A 10,724-nucleotide genomic window follows, 5' to 3' on the forward strand; every position below is an offset into this window, starting at 1 on the left:
GTGAATTCTACAAAAACAACGCCAAATTCAGTTCGAAGCGGGCGACCGGGACCGCCGCCATGTTTTGCATAAGCTCAATCCCATGATGCAACGGTCGGAAGTGCTGCCTCCTGATTGGATCGGGCTTGTCGCCGCGCGCTGGAAGCTTCCGGCGGCGGGCGAAAATATCTATCCCCTCCAAATCCGTGGCGCGCGTCGCGATTTTTGACGCCGACCGAGGAGCGGCAGCCGTCGGACGAAGTTCGTCGCTTGGACGCCGGAAATTCGTTCTATGAGGGTCGGGCTTAATGGCCAGGCGGGCGCGTCGCCGTGGTCCATCAGAATGATGGACTGAGTTAACTGTGTTTAAAACTGACTGGACACAATTTCTCACTTAGCTTGGATCTCAATTTATTTCCCCTTTTAGTTTTACCATACGTTACCGCATACGGTAACGTGCGCACCATGTTTTGCGAGCCGAGCTGGACCAAGCGTAACCGTAGCGAGCAAGTGGCGTCGGCCAGAGAGCCCACGCCGTGGATGTCCACGTGTCGCGTGCGTTTTTCACCATGGTAGGACCAAGGGACAAGTTAAATTTAATTCACCTTCTGCGACCTGGCGAAGTGGCACCAAGTATGGCAGTCCCTCTAACCGGAAGCATAACCTTGAGCTGAACTGAACTTGTGGCCGTACCCTTCGTACAGGTGAGTAATATACCCAGGCCTAGAGTGTACTAGAACTCTACTCAGGCCGAATGAGAAAAAAAAATTCAAATAACCGAAAATCAACCAAAGAAACAGAACACAAAGCCTGGCAGAAAAAATAAAGAACACTTCGGGTTGGTGGCGCCATCTAGTGATGTAGACTTCACTTAGAGGGGGCGCCGAGTTTTTTGGCAGTAACTAACTATATTCTACTTATCTGCTGGTGTAAAGTGTCGGCCGCGGTGCAATTTACAACAAACAGTCCTATATATATATATATATATATATGTGTGTGTGTGTGTGTTTATCGAAGCAATATATATATATATATTGCTTCGACAAACACACCTACGTAACGAAAAAAAGATTTCACGTGTTGTTGGACAAAGCGTCACAAGATGTCGCCACCAGCTTTGTGGCTCGCGTCCACATTTGCCGTAACACGGCACTTCCGTAAAGAATAATACGTGTATGGACATGCTAAAGCTTTCTAGTATCTGCCAAAATTATTAGTTCACACTCAGCACATAGTTCTTGCATTCTGCAAGGCCTGAATGTTAGCCGCTATCATCATTATCAAGTTACCGTACGCATCGAACACACACGCAGCTCAAACGTATTCGGTCATCGCGGTACGTTACCGTACTTACCGTACCGTAACACGGCACTACTGAAACTAATTGACTAAACAGTCGCGGACAGGAGTAGAGCAGCAATTTATTGTCTTCTTGCCTGTTTACTAATGGCAAGAAATCAGGCTCTAGCACTGTGGCATATCAGAGAATAAATGTTAAAGTTCTTCCAGGTATGACTCCGAGCTTGATGCTCTACCATTGGTCCCCGATCGCATGCATACTTCCCTCCGACTTCGTGATCGGCCTAATGTAATATTACGTTTTAACACTTCGCTGGCGCACAAATGTCATCGTTTGTGTCATTGACCACATGACACAAACGTAAGTTCGTACGGTTGTATCAATTGTCGCTAACCGCGTCAAAATCCTGTGTTTCTCTCATTAATGCCCGTTAAGTACCTGCGCTAAAACCCAACAGTCGGCTCGCCACGGCCGCACTAGAAAACAATCGTCTTCTCAACGTGGTTGTCGTCGCGCTGTTTGCGCCCGCACAGCTCCGTTCGCGCAAACGCGTTGTTCCACCTCGTATCGCTTCGTTTTATCTCAAACAATGCAGGATAGACATCGATTCCCACAGTGTGCGCGCCTCCTGCTCGTGGCTAGTTGCCGAGCCCGGCTCAGCGGAGGCGTTCCCGTGGCTATGCCGGCGAGCGGGGACTATAGGTACAGTGTACTAGAATTGGTACGCTGTACTATAGGGGCTCTACTATGCCACCATAGCTCGACGGAGTTAGGTACGCGCGAGCCCTAGGACCGAAAGAGCACCTAGATGCGTAGTTCCCGTTGGTGTCGCGCGGGTGCGCTGCAGGCAACCGGCTTCACTCTCACGAGTGAAGCCGACGGGAGCGGACGTGTCGAGTCGAGGTGCCATTTCAGCGCAGCAGGAGCAGCGTGCCAAAGAGATAAGTTTTGTTATTTTATATTTCACTTTTTGGTTTTTTTAGGAGGGTTAGCTTAGCCAAACAATCTTTATAAATTATTTTAATGCTTTCTCACTTTCTTGGTCTTCTCGCTTAGATAAAAGTAGGTAAAGAAATTTTTTTTTTCTTTTCCACATCTACGCCTTGTTAGTACGAGATGATGGTTGGTACTAGGGGGAACCCACGCGTGCGTTGTTCTGAGTGCGAGCGTTCCTACGCGCTGGAAGAAACGCGGTTTAAATCAGCACGCGAAGCGAATGGTGCAGATTTTATCTGTAGGATGTGTGTGCTAGGGTCGCGGCTAGACCGCCTAGAGCAAGACAAGGATAAGTTAGCTAAGCGGGTTGGAAAGCTAGAAAAGGAACTTCAAATCGAGCAGAAGCAGAGGAAGGAGGCAGAAGAAAAGCTAGCTAACGCAGAAATCCAGCTGAGCGCCACCATTCTGCAAAGCACTGATGAACGCATCGAGGCGAGCACCGCGAACGGAGCTGGCTCCGATGCGAGTGCAGAGACAGCCGAACCCGCCACGCCGGTAAGCAGTGGCGCAAACGTCAGTGATAGTCACGAAGGGGATACCACTGACGCGGCCGGGGAAGAAAACAAAGCCAAGGGCAAGAATAAGAAAGGAGGGGAGGGCATTGTGACTTCGGGGGCAGCTTTCGGCGGTGAGGGGGAAGGAAAGCGTCGAGTTGTCTTTGTTGGGGATTCCAACATGCGTAAAGTAGAACCGGGGATAGCAGAGAGGGTAGGGGCAGACGAACGAGTCCAGGTTAGCGCGCTTCCGGGAAAGCCGATTAGAGAGGTGATCGCGAAGGCCAAGGAACGCATGTGGGACACAATGGAGGAGAGACACCTAGTGGTGATAATGGGCGGAGTGATTGACGTACTGAACGGACGAGCAGCAGGAATCACAAAGCAAATAGCCAAAGGGGTCACCGACCTGCGGAATGTTTCAAAAGAAGTACAAATCGCGGTGTGCACGGTGCCAGAGGTTGAAAGGCAGGGTTATAAAATTGAAAGGGCAGTTCTTGCAGTAAACAGGGAAATTTGGACTCTAGCTAAAGCAATGAATTTTACGGTCATTGACATCAACCGTGAAGTGCACCGAGCAGGCCGCGAAGGCGCTTTTGTGCGTGACGGGATACATTTTAGTGAAAGTGTAGCAACACCGGTCGGAAATCGATTCGCGGCACGAGCTGTAGCTTTTTTAGGCGGGCCCCAGGCAATCAGGAAGCAGGATTAGGTATTGAACATAGCGAAACACCAGTAAAGGGCAGAATTAGGCGACCAGGAGTCAGGAAAAGACGCAGAAAGGATAAGAATAGAGAAGGTAAAATTTGCTACATTAACATGCCGGGTGGTCGTAAGCAGGAAAAATGGCTGGAAATTCAAACGCAACTGAATGATGAAGCGATTAGTGTGTACGCCTTGACCGAAACGCATCTACGAGATTTGGAGCAGCCGCCGGTTATTGACAACTTTGTATGGGAAGGGTGCAACAGAATGACCGGGTCAAGGAAAGGCGGAGGCGTAGGCGTACTAATTAGGCGAGGTCTGAAGTGGCGAAGGGTAAACGAGACATGTAAAGAGCATTTATGGATTAGTGGTACATGGCAAGGTAAAAAGACGTGGCTGGGAGTAGCTTACCTGTGGACAGGTAGTGATAGCAGGGAAAAAAATAAGGAATTGGTCGATTGCATTAGAAGCGATATTAATGAGTTCAGTAACTCGGGCCAGGTGATATTAGTGGGAGATATGAACGCGCACATGGACGATTTAGACGGATATACTGATTACAACGGCTCTCTAGTGCTGGATTTGTGTGATGAACAGAACCTTATAGTAGTTAACAGGGAGAATAAGTGTCATGGACAGGTAACGTGGCAATGCGGAAACAGGCAGTCATGTATCGACTACGCCTTAGTCTCAGAAATGGTCTACGAACAACTGGACCAAATGATAATAGACGAAAATGGAAAAAATAGCCTGGGAAGCGATCATAGACGTTTAGCATTAAAGTTTGGGAGAGATACCAGCTCAGAACATGAACCAATAGCCTCAGAGTTTTTAAAAATGAATGACGAGCAAATAACAGAGATCGCAAACAACATAGAGAAGAAAATTGAGGCTTTTCCTACAGCAGTCTGGGAATATAAGGAACTGGTGGAGGTTATGCAGCATGAAATAAGGCGGACACGGCAATACAATTGTTGGATTGGAAAGAGGAAACCACGTAAGTGGTGGAACAAGGAAATTAAACAAGCTATAGAAGAGCGTAAAGAGGCATCTAGGGTTCATCGAGAAGCCAAAAAGTTGGGATTACAAGAAGAAGAGGTGCTCCTTAGATGGAATACATACCGAGAAAAGAAAAGGGTTGCGAGTGAGCTCGTGCAAGAGAAAATTAAATGCGCAAGTGAACGTTGGGTGCATAACATTCACAAAAGAGACAAAGGCGCCCCAAAAAGATTCTGGAACCATATAAAAGCACTCGGAGCTCCAACTAGAAACTCGCAAACGGCTATAAGGGATGAAGACGGTAACATCTATGAAGGCGATGATGCGCTGCGGTACATCACAGACGTTATCAGGCATAACTTCGGGACGAGAAAAAGCGTAGTTCAGACAACAGATCCAGCAACAACAGAGAGGCCTGAGAGATCAAAATTCAGCATAGAAAGCTTTTATTGGAAAAAGGCAGCAGAAAATGTCCCTAACAACACGGCAGCAGGACCCGATGAAATCCCAATACAGCTAATCAAAAACCTCGGTCCAAAAAGCAAGGCACTGCTGACTAATGCCATAGAGCAAGTGATTAGAACAAAGAATATTCCCGTTGGATGGCGTGAAAGCAAGATGAATCTTATCTACAAAGGCAAAGGAGATAAGGAAAAGACGAGCTCGTACAGGCCAGTTACAGTAACGTCGGTGATATATAGAATGGCAATGCAAGCCATAAAATTAGAACTGTCGAAGTGGGTGGAGGAAAACGGTGTATTGGGGGAACTACAGAATGGGTTCAGGCCAGGCAGACGCTTAGAAGACAATATGTTTGTACTAACTCAGTGCATAGAGATTTCAATAGCTCAGAAAAGACCTTTATGGATAGCATTTCTAGATATTAAAGGAGCTTATGACAACGTAGACAGGAAATTGTTGTGGGATATTCTTCAATACGAAGGCATAGATGACGATTTCGTGGAGCTGCTGAGGGAGATATATCGAGACAACCAAGTACAAGTGGCATGGGAAGGCCGAAAAGGAAATGAAATGGTGGGAATTCACCAAGGATTGAAGCAAGGATGCCCTCTGTCACCATTGTTGTTCACGCTTTACGTCAAGGGCATAGAAAGACGACTGGAAAACAGCGAATTAGGTTTTGATTTATCCTACATGCGTAATGGACAAATGGTGCAACAGAAGATCCCTGGACTGATGTACGCAGACGACATTGTGCTACTAGCGGACAATAAAAAAGATTTACAGATACTTGCGAATATCTGTGGGAACGCAGCGACAAATCTAGGCCTTAAGTTTAGCACAGAGAAATCAGGGATTATGATCTTTAATGAGCACACGAGTAACTTCGTGGTGTCAATTCAACAGCAAGTAATACGCATAGTGAAGCAATATAAGTACCTCGGCGTACACATAAACGAAGGAAAGAATTACTCAAGCAACCACCAAGATAATCTGAAAATAAAGGGGAAGCGGAATGCAGCATTAATGAAACACAGAGCACTGTGGGGCCACAATAAGTATGAGGTGGTGCGTGGAATCTGGAAAGGAGTAATGGTGCCAGCGCTAACATTCGCAAATGCCATTATATGCTTAAAATCGGATATATTGGCGGGTTTGGAAGTTAACCAAAGATCAGTAGGCCGGTTGGCTTTGGGAGCACACGGTAATACGACAAATGAGGCAGTGCATGGAGACATGGGTTGGGCCTCTTTTGAAGTCAGAGAAGCACAAAGCAAAATTAGTTTTGAAGAAAGGCTCAGGAACATTGATGAAAATAAATGGGCGGCTAAAGTGCACAAGTATCTCTACATGAAAAGCGTGGACACAGAATGGAGGAAGAGGTCAAGGAAGTTGGCAACCAAGTACAGGATAATCGAAACTGTAAATAGACAACCAGGGGTCATCAGAAAGAAAGTGAGAGAAATAGAGACCGTGAATTGGATGCAAAGAATGGAAACGAAAAGGACAATGGAGATTTACAAGAATGAGAAGAAAGAAATTAGAAGGGAAAATCTGTACGATAACACAAAGGGCAGTGCCTTGCTATTTGAGGCTCGAGCCGGTTGCCTAAGGACGAAAACATATCGGAACAAATATTCGGAATTAGATGAGACATGTGTATGCTGCAGTAAAGATCCAGAGACCACTCAGCACATCCTAATGGAATGCGACGGGATCCACCCAGCGAGAACCGTAGGTAACGTGCAACTCCCAGAAGCGCTTGGGTTTAAAGTGGAAGGAAACATAAACAGATCAGCCGTAGAGATCAGCAAGAGACGATTAGAGTACTGGTGGAAAAAAAGTAGGGAAAAGATGGATGCGACCTGATCTCTTAAAATCATAGGCAGCGGTACAAGGTAAATTTTTGAAAAAGAAAAATAATGATAGGTATACAAAAATGCAAGATAAAGAACATGTATAGTATACCTGATTAAATCAAGCAGGCTAGGTGACTATTTGTCGCCGCCCCGTTTCAAAGGGGATGCCAATAAATCATCATCATCATCATCATGCACGGGCGCGCGAATGTAAATGCGCGCCCCTGCCAGCACGGACGAGAAGGTGTGGCGGAAGTCACGTGCTGTTATTCGCAAAGGAGCACGTTCGCGGAGACGCGCCCCCAGCTATAGACGTTTTCACGAGGGCGCTCCCGACGGTCTGGCGTGGAGAGTATGTGTCAGTGTTGCCTGTTCGGTCTGGACTGTGAGCTTGCCTTGCGCTTGCAATGCGGAGTGGTAGCTTTGCTTCGATGTTTCCATTTATTTTACTGCGATAGCAATTATATGGACACTCAAAAGCAGATTTCTGCCGTCGGCGTCGCCGTCGCCGTCGCCGTGAGGTTCCGTATGACGTCAATGGAGATGAAATCGTCGCCGCGCGCCGAACGCTGTATGTGCGAGTGAAAGGGCACGAGGGGCGCGCGCTTTCACGGGGAGTGGACGCACGGCGGAGAACAAACGCGCGTTCTGCGCCGTGCTCACTTAAGGGCTGCAGAAGTAGGCGTCTCTTTCCTCCTTTACAATCACCATATATGTAGAGCAAACGCGCCTTCTTCCGACGCGCGAGAGGCCGTGGGAGAGGGGGGGGGGAGGGGAAGGAAGGGAGCCGACGTTTAGCTGCGGCACACAGTGCCTATTTATATCAGAGGCTCCGGCAACAGTCACCAACGCCGCACGCATTTTGAGCGAACGCGGGCAAAACGCCGACGGCGTCGACAACAGTTCTGCGTGTTGCCGGTGCTGCTGCATGTCCAAGTTTATACAGCTGATAAAGCTAATATCATTACTTCGTATAGCTCTCTACAATTTTGCTATCGCAATTGATGCTTCGCCTTTCAGGTGAAACTGCGACAAGTGTTTTGTTACGAATGACTTACGCTCGTAAATAATGGCATATATCATCAAAAGGCTACAGGCCAGCACTGTGCAGTTTATGGGTGGACAAACAACCAGCGGAAAATAACGATTTTGTGGACTAAGTGTGTCCACAACACTGTCACAGCACTCCGCGAGACCACTGCCGATGTGATATGTTCACGCTTCGCCGGTTTTCTGCATCACCTGAGGACTTGGCATTTCAGTCTAATATGAACCAATGCACACATCAGTAAAATAACGCATTTTGGTAAACTCTTTTTGGCACATTTCCCAACAGGTTGCGAGAATTGTCAGCTCTTCGATGCAATATTGTCTCGTATGTAGTGGTAGAGGCTACATTTGTTATTCCTTCAAACACGACTTCATTCCAGTGCCTAATACGGGGGTCACACGGCGAATTTTTGATCGTGATCGAGCCCGATATGGGTCGCATTTCTTGGTCGCGATTGGCTTCTTTGCTCAATCTGCGGAAGGGAGCCAATCGCGGTCGAACATTCCGATCCAGATCGGTCTCGATCGCTATCAAAAGTGGCCGTGTGACACCGGTATAAGACAAATTGGAGCACTCTGCGGGAGAACTGATCGGTAAATACACTTCACAACGATCTGGAAAAATCGTGTCCTATGGAAGATGTATGCAGACCCTGTGTCCACCAAAACATTGTCTCTGCATTCACACGCACCCTACGCGGCCCTGCCCAAAAGGTAATTAACTTCAACAGTGTGGTGCTGCATCGAGCTCACCCATCTTTGAGCGTTGTCTATGTGCTCGGGCAGCAAGAGAATGCAAAAACGAACGTCTCACCCTCATCATTGCGGCCTAGCGTCAGTGTATGAGTTCGGGAACCGTAATGCGCTAACTGTGCGTGGCGTAGAAACGCGCTAAATGAGCCCGCGCAAGTAAGAAAGTAAAAAAACGGTATTCGCATGAGTACGCGGACAGTAGCATCATGCTTGTAAGAATAACAGTAACGAAAAAAATTAATTCGCACAGTCGATCAAGTGAAATACTTACGTGCGTGCAGAGACTGCTTCGCTGACCACTAAGCGCTTTTCACTCACGGTCAGTAGTGGTTTACTGTCATATGCATATGTATTTATTCGACAATTGTTAAGACTCGACATTACTTTATTATGAACATAGCACAGTGAGATGGTGTAAGGGAAACAAGAGAAAGAGCAGAGATGGCCCTAACGCTGCAATAGTATTGGCTTATTTCGCTTCAGAGATAACAAACCAGGTAAACAAACGTAAAAAAGTAGGTACACAAATATATCTTTATAACAAGTAATGTTATAATCCCTATTGGGATTGACAGTATGTATAAATAAATAACTACTAAATACTAAAAATAAAAAAACTAGCACCTGGGCTGTATCAGTTGCGCTGGCATCTGTGATCACTGTCGCGCGTCGGTTCGCTGCAGGTACCGCGCTGCTCGATCGCCACGCTTATGCTTTGACATTTGGTTATAAGCACCCTGCACCACACCTGATCCAATAAATTTTCCATGATTGAGCTGTTCAGTTGCGTCGGAAGCGTATGGAGTAACCACCGCACATCTACCAACCACTGACACGCGTCGTCGGGCCGCCGGCGCCTGGTTCTAAGCATTGCCCGACAGCTACGTACGCGCCTGCTTTCGCTAAATGAGGCAACCCTCAACCGCGAAACCTAATGGTGATCAGATTCAATCGACGATACGGTCACATGTGTCCAGAAATAACAATGGAATATACCGCTGATTAGCACGCCAGGTCTCGACGAAGCAGACGCGGCTGCCGCCGCTACCGACGACGAAACACCACATCCACTGGCTGGGCTTGCTGTTGCCATGGCACACCACACTGAGCGCTCACGCGAGCACGTGAAACATGTAACAAGTCAAGCCGCACAAGACAAGCGAAACGGAAGAAAACAATCGAAATAATGCGCGGCGAAGATCACAGAAGTGCGGCCGGCCTGCTCTCGCAAGGCGCACAGTCCAAAATGGTGGCATAACATGTTCTGACGCTAGACGTCGCCCGCGTCGGCAAATGGCGCTGCTCAAACGTCGGTTTGTGAAAAGGTCTATAGTACCTAGATCTGTAGTTCCCTTTAGCGCCGCGCGGGCGTGCTGCAATCGACCGGCTGCACGGGCGTGCGAATGTAAATGCGCGAACCGGACAATGATGCGAGGATACGCGTGGCATTGGCATCCGCTCATCGGACGTCCTCTTCACGTTGGCTGAAGTATTGGCAGCATAAACTTGGAGAACGCGCAGAATGAAATAATGCGATTCTGAAATCTCTAAAATCAATAATAAACTGAGCACACAGGTAGAAATAACGAGCTTGGTGGCGCAAGCCACTATACATCCTCCCAAAGAGCGCGCTGGTAAATTCCATCCGCCCATTTAGATGAATGGTTAATGGCAAGCCTAAAATCAGCCGTTTTCAGCGTTTGGTTCGCACGTGTCTGTGATGCTGCTATTTGTTGAGCATGGTCAGGTGATTTACGAACCCATAGATCGCAAATAAGCTTACTTTGCCGTAGGCACAAAGCTGCTGATGCCATCGCCCTGCGGGGCCACATTAGAGTTCCGCCTTGCTACCCAGTAACAAAATATCACTTCACCAATTCGCCATCCTAGTTTTACTTCCGTTCAGTGCGATATCCTGCAGATAAGATTTTTTTACTGAGTTTTGTTGGTTACCACGCCTGCGACAGATTGCGCTACGGTATTGTGTGGGACGATGGATGGTACATTAAGGCCTGTTTATTGGTTTGCCCTACACAAATGCGCTATGCTTGGAATCAAATGGTACTCCTATGTCACAAAATAATGTTGTTTAACTCGGTGGCGTCGTATACGGCGTGACTGCAAGGA

Source organism: Dermacentor silvarum, chromosome 8 (genome assembly GCF_013339745.2).
Source record: "Dermacentor silvarum isolate Dsil-2018 chromosome 8, BIME_Dsil_1.4, whole genome shotgun sequence".
NCBI classification, from domain to species: Eukaryota; Metazoa; Arthropoda; class Arachnida; order Ixodida; family Ixodidae; genus Dermacentor; species Dermacentor silvarum.